Raw genomic sequence first — 23,065 nt, 5'->3', positions numbered from 1 at the left:
TGACTTTGTTGTATTGTATTGACAGTGTGACTTGGTTGGGTTGTATTGACGGTGTGACTTGGTTGTGTTGTATTGACAGTGTGACTAGGTTGTGTTTTATTGACGCTGTGACTTGAGTTCTGGGCTAGAATGTAACTGCTGGTAGTATTGTAGGGCTACAAGAATGACTTTTAACAAGTCAATTTGTACAGAACGTACTCTTTAAAATATAGGTGGGTCTTAGTGTGCTTTGACCTTTCTCAGACATTTCTATAAACATCAATTCTCCAATACACCTTCATGTGAGGAAATGTTTTAAAAAAATGTACATGGCAAGATAATGTATGAATAGTATACTGAATATAAAGTATGAATATAATATACTAGTATATTGTATATATAGTATGTATATATTATACTAGTATACTGTATATATAGTATGTATATAATATACTAGTATACTGTATATATAGTATGTATATAATATACTAGTATATTGCATATATAGTATGTATATAATATACTAGTATACTGTATATATAGTATGTATATAATATACTAGTATATTGCATATATAGTATGTATATAATATACTAGTATACTGTATATATGGTATTATATAATATACTAGTATACTGTATATATAGTATGAATATAATATACTAGTATACTGTATATATAGTATGTATATAATATACTAGTATACTGTATATATAGTATGAATATAATATACTAGTATATTGTATATATACTATATATACAGTATACTAGTATATTATATATACAGTATACTAGTATATTATATAAAAACTATATACAATATACTAGTATATTATATTCATACTATATATACGCAGTATACTAGTATATGATATACATACTATATATACAGTATACTAGTATATTATATACATATTATATATACAATATACTAGTATATTATATTCATACTATATATTCAGTATACTAGTATATTATATACATACTATATATACAGTATACTAGTATAATATATACATATTATATATACAATATAATAGTATAGTATATTCCTACTATATATACAGTATATACATGTATATAGTATCTATAGCATCCATATATTCAGACAAACCTTGGTAGCCCTGAAGCAGAAAGCGGTGGACTTGGTATCAGACTTCTCTCTCTCCTGTAGGACCAGACCCTGCTCTTCGGTCAGCGCCAGGTAGTGACCGGTAGACAGGTGACGCAGACGGAACGCCTGCCCATAGCGAATGTGGCTGCCGCTCCAGCTGACCAATCACATAGAGGGGAGGAACCCAGAGAGATGTCAATCTAAATGCTACAGTAATCGCTATAACCCATTCCCAAAGGAAAAATAGGGGAACCACCATGTCAACTTACTTTTTCATATTCATTGACGATGTGCAGTTTTTGTTGTCTTTTGGTGAGTTTTATTGGGTATTTATTGGTGTTGTATGTATTGGCTGATGCCACCAAATGTCCCCTTTGGGTGATTAATACAGTGCTATCTTATCTTAACGTGTGAGTGAAAATGTGTCTGTTTGTTAGAGACATTGAGTGTTTTTCATTCACATGTATTTTGGTGAGAGGAGACACACAGCCTCAGGCATTTCAGCACCCTTCTACAATGAAGCACTTCCACTGATTCAACATATCTTAGTACACTGGTTTTCAGACCTCCTCGGGGACATCCATATCTTTAAATTGTTGTTATAGACTAGCTTACCTGATTCACCTAGTCAAGGGTTTTATGATTAGTTGAGGGTTGGAATCCATGGAACGGCTGTCTCCAATTATTTATACAATGTGACAGAATAACCAACACTAAATGGGGACAGCGGTAATGGCCTGTCCGACCCCGCTGCAACTTCGGCAGCTACAACTGGCCCATCCAACGTCCAACGTCACCACACCTGGCCAGTCCAACGCCACCACAACTGGCCCGTCCAACGCCACCACAACTGGCCCGTCCAACGTCACCACAACTGGCCCGTCCAACGTCACCACAACTGGCCCATCCAACACCACCACAACTTCGGCAGCTACAACTGGCCCGTCCAACGTCACCACAACTGGCCCATCCAACACCACCACAACTTCGGCAGCTCCAACTGGCCCGTCCAACGCCTCCACAACTTCGGCAGCTCCAACTGGCCCGTCCAACGCCACCACAACTTCGGCAGCTGCAACTGACCCGTCCGACGCCACCACAACTTCGGCAGCTGCAACTGGCCCTGACACGTTCCTGTGGTCGTCCTCGAGGCCAGTGTCGTCCCACTGCTAGTGCAGCGCGTCAGGGGAGGGGTACGGCCCAGAAGAGCGGTGCTGGGGTCCTGCGGTGGACATCCTAGACGCTTCGCTGACTTGGGATTTTCACCATCGGCGCCCTGAATGACTCGCCCCGCATCCCTGGGGTCGTCCTGAGGCTGGTGTCGTTCCGTGTACTGTCACGCAACCCCCTGGTACTGCTGCTCATTCGTGCACCAGCTCCGGAGGTCTACGTCACAGGCCTTCTAGGCGTCACTGAACTGTTTCATTCCCACCAACCCCGGACTGTCTTGTCTCGTTACGCACACCTGGCTCCCATTCCCCCTGATTAGTATGTGTATATATGTGCCCTCTGTTCACCATTGTCTTGTCGGTTATTGTTCCCATGTCCGTTGGTCTTGTGAGTAGCTGTGCTTTGTTGTTTTGGCTTTTGTGGTCTCGTCCCGTGTGTTGTTATTACGGGTCTCGTCCCATATCTTGTTATTACTGGTCTCATCCCGTGTATTGTTGTTTTGGGTCTCATCCCGTGTGTTGCTATTACGGGTCTCATCTCGTGTATTGTTGTTTTGGGTCTCATCCCGTGTGTTGCTATTACGGGTCTCATCTCGTGTATTGTTGTTTTGGGTCTCTTCCCGTGAATTTATTAGAGGTTTAACCTCGCTCTTTTGTTTGGGTTACATCCCTGTGTATTGTATACATGTTTGTTCTGGGTTTCATCCCCGCTCGTGCCTTTCATGGCAAGTTGTATTTTTGGTGGAGTATCAAAAAACCCTACTACGTGTCTCCAATAATTTATACAATGTGACAGAGAGGACATCCATCACACTTTGGACTGCCATTTCAATGGTAAAACGACATTACAACATGATTAAATAATTAGATCAACCAATAACAATCAATAAGCTGTTAAAAATGCTCATAGCATGTCTTATAATCAAATCCAAAACAAAACAAATGTTATTTGTCACATGCTTTGTAAACAACAGGTGTAGACTAACAGTGAAATGCTTCTTAAACAACAGGTGTAGACTAACAGTGAAATGCTTCTTAAACAACAGGTGTAGACCAACAGTGAAATGCTTCTTAAACAACAGGTGTAGACTAAATGCAGTGTAGAAACAGTGAAATGCTTCTTAAACAACAGGTGTAGACTAACAGTGAAATGCTTCTTAAACAACAGGTGTAGACCAACAGTAGACAACAGTAACAGTGAAATGCTTCTTAAACAACAGGTGTAGACTAACAGTGAAATGCTTCTTAAACAACAGGTGTAGACCAACAGTGAAATGCTTCTTAAACAACAGGTGAAGACTAACAGTGAAATGCTTCTTAAACAACAGGTGTAGACCAACAGTGAAATGCTTACTTACAGGCCCTTCCCAACAATGTAGAGTGAAAGAAATAATAGAAAAATAATAACACGTAATAATAATCATAATAACAATGATAACAATAATACAAGTAATAATAAATACACAACGAGTAACGATAATGTGTCTACATACACAGGGTACTAGTACCAAGTCGATGTGCAGGAGTACGAGGTAATTGATATAGATATGTACATATACGTAGGGATAAAATGACTAGGCAACAGGATAGATCATTAACAGTAGCAGTAGCTGCTGTGAGGAGTCAAAAGAGGTAGTATAAAAAGAGTCAATGCAGATAGTTAAATAATTAACAAAATAGCTGCTCCAACTAACTCTTTTGCAGTTGTATGGCTTGATGGAAGAAGCTGTTCAAGATCCTGTTGGTTCCAGACATGATGCATCGGAACCGCTTGCCGTGTGGTAGCAGAGAGAACAATCTATGACTTGGGTTACTGGAGTTTTAGAAAATGTTTAAGGCCTTCCTCTGACACCGCCTGGTATAGAGGTCCTGGATGAAAGGAAGCTTGGCCCCTGGTGATGTACTGGGCCGTACGTGCTACCCTCTGGATGCCAAGCAGTTGCCGTACCAGGCAGTGATGAAGCCATTCAAGATGCTCTCAATGGTGCAGCTGTAGAACTTTTTGAGGATCCGAGGTCCCATGCCTAATCTTTTCAGCCTCCTGAGGGGAAGAGGCGTTGTCGTGCCGTCTTCACGACTGTGTTGGTGTGTTTGTACCATGTTCATTCGTTAGTGATGTGGACACGAAGCTCTCGACCCGCTCCACTACAGCTCTGTTAATGTGAATGGCAGCGTGCTCGGCCCTCCGTTTCCTGTAGTCCACGATCAGCCCCTTTGTCTTGCTGACGTTGAGGGAAAGGTTGTTGTCCTGGCACTACACTGACAGGTCTCTGACTTCCTCCCTACAGGCTGTCTCATTTTCACCGGTGATCTGTCACACCACCGTCGTGTCGTCAGCAAACTTAATGACAGCGTTGGAGTCGTCTGTGGCCACGCAGATGTCGGTGAACTGGGAGTAGAGGAGGGGACTAAGCACACACCCCTGAGGGGCCCCCATGTTGAGGATCAGCGTGGCAGGGCGGCCCATCAGAAAGACCAGGATCCAGTTGCAGAGAGAGGTGTTCAGTCCCAGGTTCCTTTGCTTAATGATGAGCTTTGAGGGCACTATGGTGTTGAACGCTGAGCTGTAGTCAATGACTAGGTGTTCCTCTTGTCTAGGTGGAAGAGGGTCGTGTGGAGAGCAATAGAGATCGCATTATCTGTGGATCTGTTGGGGCTGATATGCAAATTTGTAGTTAGTGAGTCAGCGCATGCTCTGAGTACACGTCCTGGTATTCCGTCTGACCCTGCGGCCTTGTGAATGTTAACCTGTTTCAAGGTCTTACTTACATCAGCTACGGAGAGCGTGATCACACAGTCATCCAGAACATTTAATTATGGCCCTATACAGTTTGTTGAGTGCAGTTAGTGATGGTAAATAGACTCTCTTGGGAAATAGTATGGTCTACAGCACATATGTCAGAGTCAAGGCCCGCGGGCCACAGGCCACATCCGGCCCGCGAGAAGGTTTTTTACGGCCCCTGGGATGATCTTGATTTATTATTAGAACCGGCCCGCAGACCGCAGCAAGCCGGCAGCCCGCAGATCTTTTACACGCACCAATACTACATTTCCCACAATGCAACGGTGACGCACCGAGCAGTAGGCTGCTTCATTTCAATATTTATTGGCACAGCAGTCGTCAGCATCACAGTAAAATTAACTTTCAGATACCCATCAAAAATGGCAAAACGGAAGGTGGACACTGAGAACCGGGGGTTTCAAACAAGGTGGGAGTCGGAGTATATGTTCACGGAGGTAGCTGGAAAACCTGTGTGTCTTCTGTGTGGAGAAAGTGTGGCGGTACTGAAAGAGTATAATCTGAGACGACATTATGAAACGAAACACGCGGACAAAAACAAGAATATGGACATGGAACAAAGGCTACAAAAGGCAGAGGAATTAAAACGAGGCCTCAAATCTCGACAGGCTCTGTTCAAAAAAGCCAAATCACAAGGCCAGGCTGCTGTCAAGGCCAGTTTTATTTTGGCAGAAGAGATCGCTAAATCAGCCCGGCCATTTACGGAGGGGGATTTCATCAAAAACTGCATGATTAAAGTTTGTGACGAAGTTTGCCCAGAAAAAAGGCAACTCTTTTTAAATGTGAGTCTGAGCAGAAACACCATTGCCGAGAGAGTAGACCAGTTGTCCATCAATCTAAAAGAGCAGCTTGTGAAAAAGGGAAAAGATTTCATTGCATATTCCTTGGCTGTGGATGAGAGCACCGACATTTCTGACATTGCCCAGTTGTCAATTTTCATCCGCGGAGTGGACTCCTCAAACAAGTGAACAACCTCAACCTCAAACAAGTGAACATTACTGTGCAATCACATATTTAGAGTTTTTACTCAGTTCAAGTTTAAAAGTTAAAGTTTAATATTTGTTTTCACTGCATGTTACTTCTCCTTAAACAAAGTGTTGTTTTTGATTAATAGATTTTTGCACTTTATTTTATTGTATTTCAATCCAATTATATTTTAAAAATATTTCAGTTGAGTGGATGATAGAAAATTGCTATTATTGTTTTTTTCTTTGAAGTAAATTTAGCCCACTTTTGCTAAAATAGAAAATATAGGCTACTGATGGTGCCTTGAATACCGGTTTCTTTCATTTAATGTTCATGTTATGGGGATTTTTATATAAAGGAAATTTGTCTTTTGTGTCTGTTGAAAATTAAAGATTACTGACAGAGCCATAAGAAAATATTGCTTTATTTATCTGATCATATTGGAATATATTTGTTAGGTTTTCAGTAGGTTCAATTAGGTTCACTAGACTATATGCGTCATTTAAAAAATTTTCAATGAACATTCGAACAGTCCGGCCCTCGGCTTGTAGCTAAATTTTTTATTTGGCCCTCCGTCCATTTGACTTTGACACCCCTGGTCTACAGCTTATCATGAGATATTCTAATTCAGGCGAGCAGAAGATCCAGACTGAATTAATATTAGAGATTGCGCACCAGCTGTTGTTAACAAAGCCACACACCTCCCCCTTGAGCTTACACAAGGCTTCCGTTCGCGGCTGCCATTCGATCCTGTCTATGCATAGAAGAACCAGCTCAATGTATATTATCCATGTCCTTGTTTAGCCACGACTCTGAGAAGCACAGGATATTACAGTTCTTCAGGTCCCGTTGATAGGATAGTCTCGAACGGAGCTCGTCCAGTTTATTCTCCAGTGATTGTACGTTTTCCAATAGAATGGAGGGTAGAGGCGATGTAGTTTTGTCAGCATGCCCGCGTGTCGGCCTCTCTTTCTTTTCCGAGTCTCAGGGATTAGGGCCTGTATGTCCAGAACTGCCGACTCATTGAAGTAGAACTCTTCGTCCAATTCGCTGTTCTGATATCCAGAAGCTCTTTACAATCATAGGAAACGATGGAGGAAACTTTATGAACAAAACAAAGTGAAGATCAGTGCAACAAAACAACAACAAAAAACACACAAAATTGGTCAGGAGCCAGTAAAACGTAAAATGGCAGCTATACATTGCAGCGCCATTCTGATAATACTTAACTCTCAAGAGATTCTTTTGGTGAAATAAAGGTAGAAGACATTATAAATCCATAATGCATTACACGTCATATACAACCAGGTGGTTCATGGAAAGTGCCATTGACTTGAGGGTGTCTGAAAGTGTATTGGGTGTCTATGTTCTCAACCAAAACCAAACCAAAAAAGGGCTCTTCAAAGGGTTCTCCTATGGGGACAGCCAAAGAAACCTTGAAGGTTCTAGATAGTGGATTCCGAAGTGTGTCTGAAAGTGAGTGAATGCAGTGAAGGACAGACAGTATCTGTGAAATGGATAAGTGAGAGAGGGTGGGGTGGGAGTGAGGTTAGGGTCAGAGTGGAGGTGGGTTCGATGGGGGAGAGCTCACCCAATCCTGAGGGGCTCCAGCCTCCAGAGGGAGCGGGCCTTGGACGTTCCTTTTCCCATTTCATAGTTCACTATCCTGGGGACACAGAAAGGGAGGAGAGGGATCAGGTCTTTTTCAGGGGTGAAAGTAAGGCGGTACGGTCTGGTACAGCGTCCCGGCAAAATAAATAGTGGGGGATATGCCGTACAATTAATACAACATTCTCTAAGAACTATAGGCTACGACACCATTACTTAACATTGGTGCAAGTCAGCCACATGAAACATTAGCAAAGGTTGCAAGTTCGAATCCCCGAGCTGACAAGGTACAAATCTGTCGTTCTGCCCCTGAACAGGCAGTTAACCCACTGTTCCTAGGCCGTCATTGAAAATAATAATTTGTTCTTAACTGACTTGCCTAGTTAAATAAAGGTTAAAACAACATATATAAAAAAATTGACTGGAACCCGGGTGGTATACGCTCCATATTGCGTTGTGGTTTGAGGAGAAGACGGACAAGGCAGAGATGAGTAGCCGAGAAAGAGGCGCGTGTGGACAACAGTGGACGCTTCAATTCAGGCTACAAGTGTTAGACAGGAGAGGATGAGCCTAATGGCAATTCGTAGAATGTCATGCCAATACACCTAGGTGTTTTATAACAGCTGCATTTGTCCATTCATCACAATGTGGGTGCACAGTACGCAGTACACAGTACACAGTGCACACTACACAGTGCACAGTACACAGTACGCAGTGCACACTACACAGTACACAGTGCACACTACACAGTACACAGTACGCAGTGCACAGTGGACAGTACGCAGTGCACAGTACACAGTACACAGTACACAGTGCACAGTACACAGTACACAGTACACAGTGCACAGTGCACAGTACACAGTGCACAGTGCACAGTACACAGTACACAGTACACAGTACACAGTGCACAGTGCACAGTACACAGTACACAGTACACAGTACACAGTACACAGTACACAGTGCACAATGCACCCGCATTGGGGTTTGGATGCTGGAATTATTTTGCGAGTGAACTAATGTCCCCCGTATCTCTACTTGCACATCATCTGCACAGTGCTATCATGAACTATGTCCCCCGTATCACAGTACACAGTATCATCATCTGCACATGCATCATGAACTATGTCCCCATTGGGGTTTGGATGCTCATCATTGCATTTCTATCATGAACTATGTCCCCCGTATCTCTACTTGCACATCATCATCTGCACATCTATCACTCCAGTATTAATGCTACATTGTAATTATTTCACCTATTTATTGCCTTACCTCCCTACTCTTCTACATTTGCACAAACTGTACATAGATTTTTCTATTTCTTTTCTATTGTGTTATTGACTGTTTGTTTATGTGTAACTCTGTGTTGTTGTTTGTGTCGCACTGCTTTGCTTTATCTTGGCCAGGTCGCAGTTGTAAATGAGAACTTGTTCTCAACTTGCCTACCTGGTTAAATAAAGGTGAAATAAATAAAAAATAAAAATGTGCACAGGTAGCCTACAGGAGCATCTTTGTTATGTGATTGTTTTACAATCAGATGAAAACGTCATGGTTGTGTTAATGACACATTAAAAGGCAGTGAGCCCATAATGCTAGGAGCAGTTAAGCTTTCCCTATAATAAATTCAATGAAATTGAAAAAAATATATATAGCCTAATTAACTCCTGTCTTTAAATAAATAAATACAACCATTCAAAATAAGCTACTACACCAGAAAGCCTGATTTGGACACAGAGGATCATTAGCTTCTATAATAAAATAAAGCTGTTTATTGTGTTAAATCACTTAGTTTGAAGGATCGGCAATTTGGGCCGCGAACGGCAAATACCAAATAGATGATTGTTGAGTTGCACAGTTTGGACAGCAAATGGCTTCGGCTGTAAAGAGATGACAATGAAAATACTTCAATCTGTATTTAACTTGTCAAAATTCTCACCTTAATTGAATGAACAGTAGCCTGTCTTATTGGCACCAGCCATATCCCCGGTGAGTGGACATCTTCACTATCTTTGTTGGCTCAGTGCCACTTGTTTTTGGATAAGACTATTCTCTTCCAGGTTAGATGGACATCAATTTGTGTCTTCCCTTCACACAAGTATTTTACCTTTGTTTAACTAGGCAAGTGGGATTTTAACTTGCAACCTTCCGGTTACTAGTCCAACGCTTTAACCACCCCGCCAACCCATATGCTAATTATATGGATCCGACAACATCCTTTCTATTGATCTGTGGGTCAGCGTCAGCAGAGTAGGTCTACCCAGAGTAGGTCTACCCAGAGTAGGTCTACCCAGAGTAGGCTACCCAGAGTAGGTCTACCCAGAGTAGGTCTATCCAGAGTAGGTCTACCCAGAGTAGGCTACCCAGAGTAGGCTACCCAGAGTAGGTCTACCCAGAGTAGGCTACTCAGAGTAGGCTACCCAGAGTAGGTCTTCCCAGAGTAGGCTACCCAGAGTAGGTCTACCCAGAGTAGGTCTACCCAGAGTAGGTGCAGTAATCTGTGAGCTGCTCTGACAGTTGGTGCTTAAAGCTAGTGAGGGAGATAAGTGTTTCCAGTTTCAGAGATTTTTGTAGATCGTTCCAGTCAATGGCAGCAGAGAACTGGCAGTTAAGAAGAAATGTTTTCATAAGAATGTTTTGTGTATCTGGTCTTTACTCTTTATGGAGTATATGATATCAAATCTCTGGACAATTATGAAATAAACTCTGTTTAAGAAATCAGTGCGTCTTGTAAAATCATTGTTTTTAATAGGGACAAACGCTGGTGACCTTTAGTCAGTAGTATTTCATGAAACATTTTGTCCAGAGCCACTTACAGAAACAATCAGGGTTAAGTGCCTTGCTCAAGGGCACCATTGACAGATGTTTCACTTAGTCGACTCTGGGATTCGTTGACTGGCTCAAAGCTCTTAGCTGCTAGGATACTAGTCCCAAACCAATGCATTTGTCTCTATTTAACGCAGTGACTTTACAATACAAATTGTTGAGTCCTTCTCTTCCAAATCTTCAAAAGTGCATTTTGAAACAGAAACTAATAGTACATTCTGAATTATTACTGGTATGAAAATTATATTTCAAAATATGAAAAGAACATCATGCAGCTTGCTTAGCACCACATCCTCCTCTGCCTCAGCGCATACCAAGACTTGAACTCAGGATCTCTGTCTCAGCGAATACCCCAGATTAGAACTCAGGACCTCTGCCTCAGCGCATTACGAGACTTGAACTCAGAGCCTCTGCCTCAGCGCATACCGAGACTAGAACTCAGGACCTCTGCCTCAGCGCATACCAAGACTAGAACTCAGGACCTCTGCCTCAGCGCATACCAAGACTAGAACTCAGGACCTCTGCCTCAGCGCATACCAAGACTAGAACTCAGGACCTCTGCCTCAGCGCATACCAAGACTAGAACTCAGGACCTCTGCCTCAGCGCATACCAAGACTAGAACTCAGGACCTCTGCCTCAGCGCATACCAAGACTTGAACTCAGGATCTCTGTCTCAGCGAATACCCCAGATTAGAACTCAGGACCTCTGCCTCAGCGCATTACGAGACTTGAACTCAGAGCCTCTGCCTCAGCGCATAGAGACTAGAACTCAGGACCTCTGCCTCAGCGCATACCAAGACTAGAACTCAGGACCTCTGCCTCAGCGCATACCAAGACTAGAACTCAGGACCTCTGCCTCAGCGCATACCAAGACTAGAACTCAGGACCTCTGCCTCAGCGCATACCAAGACTAGAACTCAGGACCTCTGCCTCAGCGCATACCAAGACTAGAACTCAGGACCTCTGCCTCAGCGCATTAAGACTAGAACTGGACCTTGCCTCAGCGCATACCAAGACTTGAACTGGACCTCTGCCTCAGCGCATACCAAGACTTCAGGACTCTTTCATGGATACCAAGACTGAACTCAGGACCTCTGCTGGACACCAAGACTAAACTAAGGACCTCTGCCTTAAGAAGAACTCAGGACCTCTGCCTCTTGCATAAAACTCAGAACTCAGGACCTTTTAATAAGACAAACTCAGGACCTCTGTGACCAAGACTTCAGGACCTCTGCCTCAGCGCATACCAAGACTAGAACTCAGGACCTTTCTCAGCGCATACCAAGACTAGAACTCAGGACCTCTGCCTCAGCGCATACCAAGACTAGAACTCAGGACCTCTGCCTCAGCGCATACCAAGACTAGAACTCAGGACCTCTGCCTCAGCGCATACCAAGACTAGAACTCAGGACCTCTGCCTCAGCGCATACCAAGACTAGAACTCAGGACCTCTGCCTCAGCGCATACATTGACTAGAACTGGACCTTGTCAGCGCATACCAAGACTAGAACTCAGGACCTCTGCCTCAGCGCATACCAAGACTAGAACTCAGGACCTCTGCCTCAGCGCATACCAAGACTAGAACTCAGGACTCTGCCTCAGCTGCTAGAACTCAGTCCTCAAACCAAGATGAACTCAGGACCTCTGTCTCGCATTTAAGACTAGAACTCAGGACCTTACAGCGCATACCAAGACTTGAACTCAGGACCTCCTTCTCTTCCAAATCTTCAGGACCTCTGCCTTTTGAAACAGAAACTAGGACCTGAATGCCTCAGCGCATACCAAGACTAGAACTCAGGATTGCCTCAAAATATGAAGACTAGAACTCATGACCTTGCTTAGCGCATATCGAGATCCTCCCTCTGCCTCAGCGCATACCAAGACTAGAACTCAGGACCTCTGTCTCAGCGCATACCCCTCAGACCTTAGAACCAAGACTAGAACTCAGGACCTCTGCCTCAGCGCATTACCGAGACTAGAACTCAGGACCTCTGCCTCAGCGCATACCCCAGACTAGAACTCAGGACCTCTGCCTCAGCGCATACCAAGACTAGAACTCAGGACCTCTGCCTCAGCGCATACCAAGACTAGAACTCAGGACCTCTGCCTCAGCGCATACCAAGACTAGAACTCAGGACCTCTGCCTCAGCGCATACCAAGACTAGAACTCAGGACCTCTGCCTCAGCGCATACCCAGACTAGAACTCAGGACCTCTGCCTCAGCGCATACCAAGACTAGAACTCAGGACCTCTGCCACGCAAACAGACTTGACTGCCCATCGGAAGCATTCCAACACATCTTTAATTGCGCAAGGTATGGCACTTCAGGCCAAGGAGTGAGTGTCCCAGATCCCCATCTGATACACAGGCAGATCGTCATCAAGATAGTAGACTTAGCACTATTTTATCCCATTTCTCTCTCAACGATTAAACAGAATGGTGATGGAATGTCATAGCAGTTAATTGAAACCTCTCTAAAACATTAAGACACGTCTTTAAAAGTAGCTGTAAGTGTCAGTTAAAATGGTCCTTAATAGTAGAGCTCACAGTAATGTAATGACATTTGACTGAAAGTTCTCTTCAAAGTGATTCAAAGTAACCGTAAGTGATTATATGACCGTGTTAAAAGTGGGTTTACAGGAGAGACCCAAACCTACAGTTAAAATGGCTGACAAGAAGCCTACTGTACCTCTTATGCTCTGACAGTGTTACAGTCACAATATTAAAATGGCTGACAAGAAGCCTACTGTACCTCTGCTCCATCTCGCTGGCCTCTGATCCAGGTATGGTCAGGCTCTCATCATGTCCGTGACACAGACGCATCACGTGACCACCACACAGGAATCCTATTGGACAAACACAAGACCCTAAGCTCAATAGGGAGCTTTTGAAGGTGTGGTGCATTTTGTGCACCGTAGTTAGTAGCCTTAGTGACAATCTGATGGATTGAATAACTGATACATATGGGCCTGTATTTAGTGTTTATTCTAATGTATGTTTCTTCTATATGACTAATATACCTGCATTGTTGAGGAAGAGCTTGCAAGCAACCATTTCACTGTACTGTTTATAGTTTCTATCTCAAGGCCATCAGACTGTTAAACAGCCATCAATAACATTGAGTGGCTGCTGTCAACACTGAATCTCCAGCCACGTTAATAATAAAAGAAATGTATCACTAGTCACTTTAAACAATGCCACTTTATATAATGTTTACATACCCTACATTACTCATCTCATATGTACATACTGTACTCTATACCATCTACTGCATCTTGCCTATGCCGTTCGGCCATCGCTCATCCATATATTGATATGTACATATTCTTATTCATTCCTTTACACTTGTGTGTGTATAAGGTAGTTGTGAAATTGTTAGACGACTTGTTAGATATTACTGCACGGTCGGAACTAGAAGCACAAGCATTTCGCTACACTCGCATGAATTAACACCTGCCAACCATGTGTAAGTGACCAATAACATGAGATTTGATTTGATCTGTAGTATCCTGGGCACGTGATGAATAATGATTTGATTTGATGTTTATTAAGTGTCTTACAAACACAGGTTACCGAGGGGAGCATGACACATATAACATTCCTCCAACAACTGAATACGCCCCAGTTCATAATGAAGTGTTAGCCTGAAGTTGTGATGCTATTACGGAGTCGTGGTGTACTTGCCTACGGCCACGTTGCTTCCTGACCGGGTAGGCTGCACGTTCCACAGAGTCTGCATAAAGGAGGCATCCACCTGGAAACTACCGTTAGAGATGGACAGGTGCTGGAAGAGAGGTCACACGGCGTAGGTTTAGGACCAGTGGTGTGTGTGTGTGTGTGTGTGTGTGTTTGTTTGTGTGTGTGTGTGTGTGTGTGTTTGTGTGTGTGTTGTGTGTGTGTGTGTGTGTGTGTGTGTGTGTGTGAGAGCAAGAGAGAGACAGAGACAGAGACAGGGATATGAGGGGCTGGTAAAGGAGAGATTTAAAGCTAGTTGGCATTTAACAACTTTGTCTCGACCCTGCCAGCTTTTTGGATATGCCTCTACAGCATATCTGCACCGGTCCATGTATATCTTCTGCATCCACAGTGCGTTATAGCCACTAAGACCATAAACACTCTATAAGGACCTGCCTCAGCTACTGTTCTAGAATAAGATCTCAAGCCAGGCTGGTCTTTGATGGGGAGATTGTGCAGCTCAATGTGATCCCATGGCCAACTGATCACAATGAGACTGCCAACAACAGTTTAATCCACAGAGCACAGCTCAACACAGACAGGGGCTGGGACTCTGACAACAATGTTCAAAGATGTTCAGAATTAAATGAGACAAAACAGAGTATACTGGGTTGGGTTATGTCAATGATGTATACTGAACAAAAACATAAACGCAACCCTGCAACAATGTCCACGGTTTTAACTGAGTTACAGTTTATATAAGGAAATCACACAATTGAAATAAATTCATCTATAGATTTCACATGACTTGGCAGGGGCACAGCCATGGCCTAGGAGGGCATAGGCCCACCCACTTGGGAGCCAGGCCCACCCACTTGGGAGCCAGGCCCACCCACTTGAGAGCCAGGCCCACCCACTTGGGAGCCAGGCCCACCCACTTGGGAGCCAGGCCCACCCACTTGGGAGCCAGGCCCACCCACTTGGGAGCCAGGCCCACCCACTTGGGAGCCAGGCCCACCCACTTGGGAGCCAGGCCCACCCACTTGGGAGCCAGGCCCACCCACTTGGGAGCCAGGCCCAGCCACAGACAGAAATACTACTCAGTTTCATCAGCTGTCCGGGTGGTTGGTCTCAGACGATCCCGCAGGTGAAGAAGATGGATGTGTAGGCCCTGGGCTGGCGTGGTTACATGTGGTCTGCGGTTGTGAAGCCTGTTGGACGTACTGCCAAATTCTCTAAAATGACGTTTGGTGACGGCTTATGGTAGAGAAATTAAACTGGAGACATCTGTGGCATTGTGTTGTGTGACAAAACTGCACATTTTAGAGTGGCCTTTTATTATCCCTAGCACAAGGTGCACCTGTGTATTGATCATGCTGTTTAATCATCTTCTTGATATGCCACACCTGTCAGGTGGATGGATTATCTTCTCAAAGGAGAAATGTTCACTGAAAGGGATGTAAACACATCTGTGAGAGAAATAACATGTTTTTGTAAGTATGGACAAATTCTATGATCTTTTATTTCTGCTCATGAAATGTAGGACCAACACTTCACATGTTGCGTGTATATTTTTTTTATAGAGGATTTCAAAAAAACAATAATTCTTTGTCACTCAGGTAATAATCCCTCTGTGATAAATCATAGTTGCGCTACAATCTAATGTTTTCAGTAGGAGGAAGAATCAGGCAATGATTCCCTTTGGTGGAGTTGAAACTCAGGCTGAGTAGAGCTATGTTTGCCTCCCCAAAGGCATATAGCACACCCAGTACCTACTGCTATGTCTGTTTCATGTTTAGCACGTCTCTCTCTCTCTCTCTCTCTCTCTCTCTCTCTCTCTCTCTCTCTCTCTCTCTCTCTCTCTCTCTCTCTCTCTCTCTCTCTCTCTCTCTCTCTCTCTCTCTCTCTCTCTCTCTCTCTCTCTCTCTCTCTCTCTCTCTCTCTCTCTCTCTCTCTCTCTCTCTCTCTCTCTCCCTTCCTCTCTAAGAAAATGAATTAAGTTCGGAAGCATTATTCTGCACAGCACAGAGTCCATTATGTGTCAGCTCATCAGACAGATAATGATGTCCATAGTGATACTAAAAACAAGGATGGTTCTCTGGTAATTTCATTACAGATCTTCCTGAATTGCCATTTCAAGTACTCCCTGGGATTGCCTTGTCACTGTGGAGGCTGGGCTGAGGAGACCAGTATTTTTAAGACTAAAACAGTTTTAACAGGGCTATTTTAAGTGGAGGATGATGTGATGGGGTCCTAACCTGGTCCCAGATCTGACAGGGTTGTCTTGTTATTCCTAACCTGGGCCCAGATCTGACAGGGTTGTCTTGTTATTCCTAACCTGGTCCCAGATCTGACAGGGTTGTCTTGTTATTCCTAACCTGAGATCTGACAGGGTTGTCTTCCTAACCTTATTCTGACAGGGTAACCTGGGCCCAGATCTGACAGGGTTGTCTTGTTATTCCTAACCTGGTCCCAGATCTGACAGGGTTGTCTTGTTATTCCTAACCTGGTCCCAGATCTGACAGGGTTGTCTTGTTATTCCTAACCTGGTCCCAGATCTGACAGGGTTGTCTTGTTATTCCTAACCTGGTCCCAGATCTGACAGGGTTGTCTTGTTATTCAACCTGGGCCCAGATCTGACAGGGTTGTCTTTCCAATCTGCCTCCGAGCCTGCTAACTGGGCCCAGATCTGACAACCCCCAAACAGATCTGGGACCTGGCTAACAAGATTGAGATTAAGATTGATTGATTGATTGTTTGGTTGATTGACTGACTAATTGGTACTCACCAGGTACCTCTCTGTGGACACGCTGACCAGGATGAGGTCGTCTCCGATACGGACCTTCTCCCCCTCTGACCTTTGCTTGGACGCAGGGTGGATGGTCCACCAACATGCCTCACCTGGAGAGATAGAGGACAACAGGACTTGGATGAGACTGTCATGGTCTCTTGTGACAAACTGTTACCATAGTAACTGACCAGACTTTTAACATAGTATCTGACCAGACTGTTAACACGGTTACTGATCAGACTGTTACCATAGTAACTGGCCAGACTGTTACCATAGCAGCTGGCCAGACTGTTAACGCTTCAGATTTGGTTTCTTGTTCTGAGATTACAATAAAACGATGGTAATATACTGTAAATGAATCATAACTTCCTACACTGTACATGAGCTTACCAGAAACAGAAAGATACAGATCATACATCTGAAATTGACATGTGGCGGCAGTGGTAGCCTAGTGGTTAGAGTGTTGGACTAGTAACCGAAAGGTTGCAAGTTTGAATCCCCGAGCTGACAAGGTACAAATCTGTCGTTCTGCCCCTGAACAAGGCAGTTAACCCACTGTTCCTAGGCCGTCATTGAAAATAAGAATTTGTACTTAACTGACTTGCCTAGTAAAATAAAGGTAAAATTAAAATTAAAAAACATAAATATGCAAATGTTTGACTGTCATGTCAATTTAATTTGAGGTCCATAGTCCAAGTACCAAAGCATGAATTTACACAAGCAGTGTAAGTTTATCATCATGATTGTTAATCAGTTCATTATGAAGTCTTCAAATATCAAAGCTGTTTCAAAGCAGGGCAGTGGACAGCCTCAAGGCAGCCATTTTGCCTGGTGGTAACGTCTTCAGGTTGATATAGTGCCTCTATTCTGGGGGCTCCAACACATACACATAGCAAGGTCAACTATTAATATGGAAGCCAGTCTGCATGTCTAGTATAGCCACAGTTAAAGTATCACATCCGGTTTGATAAATGGCTCTGCTTAATTTTGTAGTTCAAATCAATCAATCTATCAATCAATCAAATGTATTTATAAAGCCCTTCTTACATCAGCCGATGTCACAAAGCCAGCCTAAAACCCCAAACAGCAACGCAGATGTAGAAGCACGGTGGCTAGGGAAGATTCACTAAATGTCGCCTAGTTACCAGTACAAGCATGGCTCCACAGCCGACATAATGTGCACCCTCTTCCTTTCACCACTCTACCTCTAAATGTAGTCACAGGGAGCAAGACTGTGTGCAATAGGAAGTGTTACCTATTGAATGTTCTTGTAATCCCACGTCAAACGACAGTTTGTCTGTCAACGATCTTGACGTCTTCAAGCAGGTCAGGTACTGTTGAGAAGCCACACAATATGAAATAGCAAGAAGATAGAAAATATTTAAAAAAATATATATATACGTCTGTCTTTCGTGATTTGTTTGTTTTGCGTTTACACATGTGGAATATACAGTTTAATGTACAGTTTAAAACTCAAGCCATCGGCACTGTTCTCTGTGTAGCGACTGCAGTATAATGTTTTAGGTAACAGTAGCAGTGAGGGACTGGTGACCTTTTCATTCAACACGTAGGAGGGATATCCACTAGTAATACAGCTCTCGTACTGGGAAGTCTTTCACAGATCTGGCTACCCACTCATCGGAGATACTTTGGCCATTTGAGCAACTGCAGTATAATGTTTGTGTGGGTGATACTAAGTGTGTCCCAAATGGGCACCACTATTCCCTATAAAGTACACTGCTTTTTAAAAAAAATATTATTTATCAGAGCCCTATGAAGTGCAGTATAAAGGGGGGAAAGGGTTCCATTTGGAACACACCCACTGTGGTTATGAGGGATAGGGTGGCATATTTCCTCCATTCTCACCATTCCACTGAAGGAGTGACGTAGGAGGATGGCGTGACCATAGAGCAGGGTCCGGTGTCCACCCCCCTGGGCCGCCTAGGAAGGAGGAGAGGAGGAGAGGCAACATACACAGCAGGTTAGAGTCTGATGGCTGCATCTCAATAGGGTCATGTAGAATCCTCCCCTTGTCTCCTTTCCTTCATCTACACGGATCTGAGCAGACAGGAAAGCACAATGGTCAAACTCTACAAGGAAGATTGAAATGGTGCTTTCATCTGTCTAGTTGTTTCTAATCAGTAGAGATGAAGGAAAGAAAACAAGGGAAGGACGTCACTTTAAAATATTGAGGATAGATAATGAACATCCTTGGCTAGTACCTCCAGGAACAAACAGACGGACAGACAGGAACAAAAACAGAACCAAAAGGAACTCATCCCACCCAGGTCGTGCTGCTTCACTACGTGTGTTAGACAGGTTCGGGTGACGAACGAGAAACATTTTGTTGCAGTACCGTGGACAAGGAAATGTTGTGAACCCCATAAGAGAAGACAGATTTAAAACAAACGGAATATTACTTACCCTCCTTAACAACCTCTAGACGCATGAAGAAAAGAACAGGGTGACATAACATTAGCACACTTTAACCCAATAACCCACAAAACTGTCTACGGTGTTGCTATCTGTATTCCCTTTAAAGGAGTTACAACTCATTATTTGGATAAAGAAAGAAAACTAGATAAGATAGACATTGCTACACATTGGTGGTGGATAACATGAGTTCCCCCTAGACACACTCTACAAACGTGTTTATTTATGACTAGAACCAAAAACTTTGATCATATTATTCCAGTGCAAGTCTCCCTACACTGGCTTCCTGTCAAGGCAAGGGCTGATTTCAAGGTTTTACTGCTAACCTACAAAGCATTACATGGGCTTGCTCCTACCTATCTCTCTGATTTGGTCCTGCCGTACATACCTACACGTACGCTACGGTCACAAGACGCAGGCCTCCTAATTGTCCCTAGAATTTCTAAGCAAACAGCTGGAGGCAGTGCTTTCTCCTATAGAGCTCAATTTTTATGGAACGGTCTGCCTACCCATGTAAGAGATGCAAACTCAGTGTCAACCTTTAAGTCTTTACTGAAGACTCATCTCTTCAGTGGGTCATATGATTGAGTCTAGTCTGGCCCAGGAGTGGGAAGGTGAATGGAAAGGCTCTGGAGCAACGAACCGCCCTTGCTGTCTCTGCCTGGCCGGTTCCCCTCTTTCCACTGGGATTCTCTGCCTCTAACCCTATTACAGGGGTTGAGTCACTGGCTTACTGGGGCTCTTTCATACCGTCCCGGGGAGGGGTGCGTCACCTGAGTGGGTTGAGTCACTGATGTGATATTCCTGTCTGGGTTGGCCCCCCCCCCTTGGGTTGTGCCGTGGCGGAGATCGTTGTGGGCTATACACGGCCTTGTCTCAGGATGGTAAGTTGGTGGTTGAAGATATCCCTCTAGTGGTGTGGGGGCTGTGCTTTGGCAAAGTGGGTGGGGTTATATCCTTCCTGTTTGGCCCTGTCCGGGGGTGTCCTCGGATGGGGCCACAGTGTCTCCTGACCCCTCCTGTCTCAGCCTCCAGTATTTATGCTGCAGTCGTTTATGTGTCGGGGGGCTAGGGTCAGTTTGTTATATCTGGAGTACTTCTCCTGTCTTATTCGGTGTCCTGTGTGAATTTAAGTGTGCTCTCTTTAATTCTCTCTTTCTCTCTTTCTTTCTCTCTCTCGGAGGACCTGAGCCCTAGGACCATGCCTCAGGACTACCTGACATGATGTCTCCTTGCTGTCCCCAGTCCACCTGGCTGTGCTGCTGCTCCAGTTTCAACTGTTCTGCCTTATTATTATTGACCATGCTGGTCATTTATGAACATTTGAACATTTTGGCCATGTTCTGTTATAATCTCCACCTGGCACAGCCAGAAGAGGACTGGCCACCCCACATAGCCTGGTAGCTAGGTTTCTTCCTAGGTTTTAGCCTTTCTAGGTAGTTTTCCCTAGCCACTGTGCTTCTACACCTGCATTGCTTGCTGTTTGGGGTTTTAGGCTGGGTTTCTGTACAGCACTTTGAGATATCAGCTGATATCTCAAAGTATATATATAACATTTTATACAAAATGCTGGAATATAGAGCCAAATTAAAAGTTATATATATATATATATATATTTATACAGTACAAAATGTCACCGTTTTGAAAATAAGGGCACTTCATGTTTCTAGTCCCCTCGTTAGAAGGTTGTAGTGTATTTTTTTTTGGGGGGGGGGGGGTGGTTTGATATTTATGCCTCTGTAACTTACTTACTCAGGGTTATTCACGATTCATTCATGATAATCTATAACCATGGTAGCATCCACATTAATGTAGTAGTGTTTAGAAGCATATTATATTGACTCTGTACCGGTATATCTATGACACAATAGATTATTTACCCTTCATTTCTATTGGGCACAAAATAATCTGAAACACAACCAAAACAAACAACAAATGCATCCAACAAGTTTGTAGAGTCACAAGCTTGATGTAGTCATTGCGTGCAAATACAAAACTTTTGACTAAATTGACTAAACACTCTATAAGTGAATTTGCCAAAATACTTTTGACGATCTCAAATGGGGGCACGAGATACATAACGTGCTTTCACTAGTTAATGTTGAAATAGATACTGTATGTATGAATATACCCTCAAATAACAAGTGTCATTATGTACTGTCGCCTCATATAAATTGTTTTATATCAAATTCTAAATTGTTTTTTTAGCTTCACTGTCCAAATACACACGTCCAATCAACAACCAGTCTACAGAATATACACTACAGTCTACAGTATATACACTAGTCTACAGTCTATACACTACATTCTACAGTCTATACACTAGCTTCTACACTACAGTCCAATACACTACATTCTACAGAATATACACTACATTCTACAGTATATACACTACATTCTACAGTATATACACTACAGTCTAAGTCTAACACTACATTCTACAGTAATACACTACAGTCTAAGTCTATACAACCAGTCTACAGAATATACACTACAGTCTACAGTATATACACTACAGTCTACAGTCTATACACTACATTCTACAGAATATACACTACATTCTACAGTATATACACTACAGTCTATACACTACATTCTACAGTCTATACACTACAGTCTACAGTCTATACACTACATTCTACAGTCTATACACTACGGTCTACAGTCTATACACTACAGTCTACAGTCTATACACTACATCTACAGTCTATACACTACAGTCTACAGTCTATACACTACAGTCTATATACTACAGTCTACAGAATATACACTACAGTCTACAGTATACACTACAGTCTACAGTCTATACACTACAGTCTATACACTACTGTCTACAGAATATACACTACAGTCTACATGATATACACTACTGTCTACAGTATATCGATGGGGCTGTAATGGAACATGTTGAGAGCTTAAAATTCCTTGGTGTCCACATCACCAACAAACTATCATGGTCCAAACACACGAAGACAGTTGTGAAGAGGGCACGACAAAACCTATTCCCCCTCAGGAGACTGAAAAGATTTGGCATGGGTCCTCAGATCCTCAAAAGGTTCTACAGCTGCAACATCGAGAGCATCCCGGTTGCATCAATGCCTGGTATGGCATCTGCTCGGCCTTCGACCGCAAGTACATAACTATAACTATAACTAGTACATAAGTACATACGGCCAAGTACATAACTGGGGACAAGCTTCCTGCCATCCAAGACCTCTATATCAGGCGGTGTCAGAGGAAGATCATAAAAAATATCAAAGACCACAGCCACCCTAGTCATAGACTGTTCTCTATGTTACCGCACAGCAAGCAATAAAGGAGCACCAAGACTAGGTCCAAAAGGCTTCTAAACAGCTTCTACCCCCAAGCCATAAGACTCCTGAACATCTAATCAAAGGGCTACCCAGACCCCTCTTTTACGCTGCTGCTTCTCTGTTTATTATCTATGCATAGTCACCTTAACTCTACCTACATGTACATATTACCTCAATTACCTCGACTACTCGGTGCCCCCGCATATTGACTCTGTACCGGTACCCCTGTATTTAGTCTCCACATTGACCCTGTACCGGTACCCCCTGTATATAGCCTCCACATTGACTCTGTACCGGTACCCCCTGTATATAGCCTCCACATTGACTCTGTACCGGTACCCCCTGTATATAGCCTCCACATTGACTCTGTACTGGTACCCCCTGTATATAGTCTC

At 43.4% G+C, this 23,065-nt stretch overlaps 1 pseudogene; it reads right to left on the bottom strand.

The window, feature by feature from the left end:
• LOC135506227 (ryanodine receptor 3-like) overlaps positions 1 to 23,065 on the bottom strand; it is a 250,423-nt pseudogene that overhangs the window by 180,521 nt on the left and 46,837 nt on the right.

The sequence above is a fragment of the Oncorhynchus masou genome, chromosome 19, assembly GCF_036934945.1.
Source record: "Oncorhynchus masou masou isolate Uvic2021 chromosome 19, UVic_Omas_1.1, whole genome shotgun sequence".
Classification (NCBI taxonomy): domain Eukaryota; kingdom Metazoa; phylum Chordata; class Actinopteri; order Salmoniformes; family Salmonidae; genus Oncorhynchus; species Oncorhynchus masou.
This window is presented reverse-complemented; position numbering and strand designations above follow the sequence as displayed.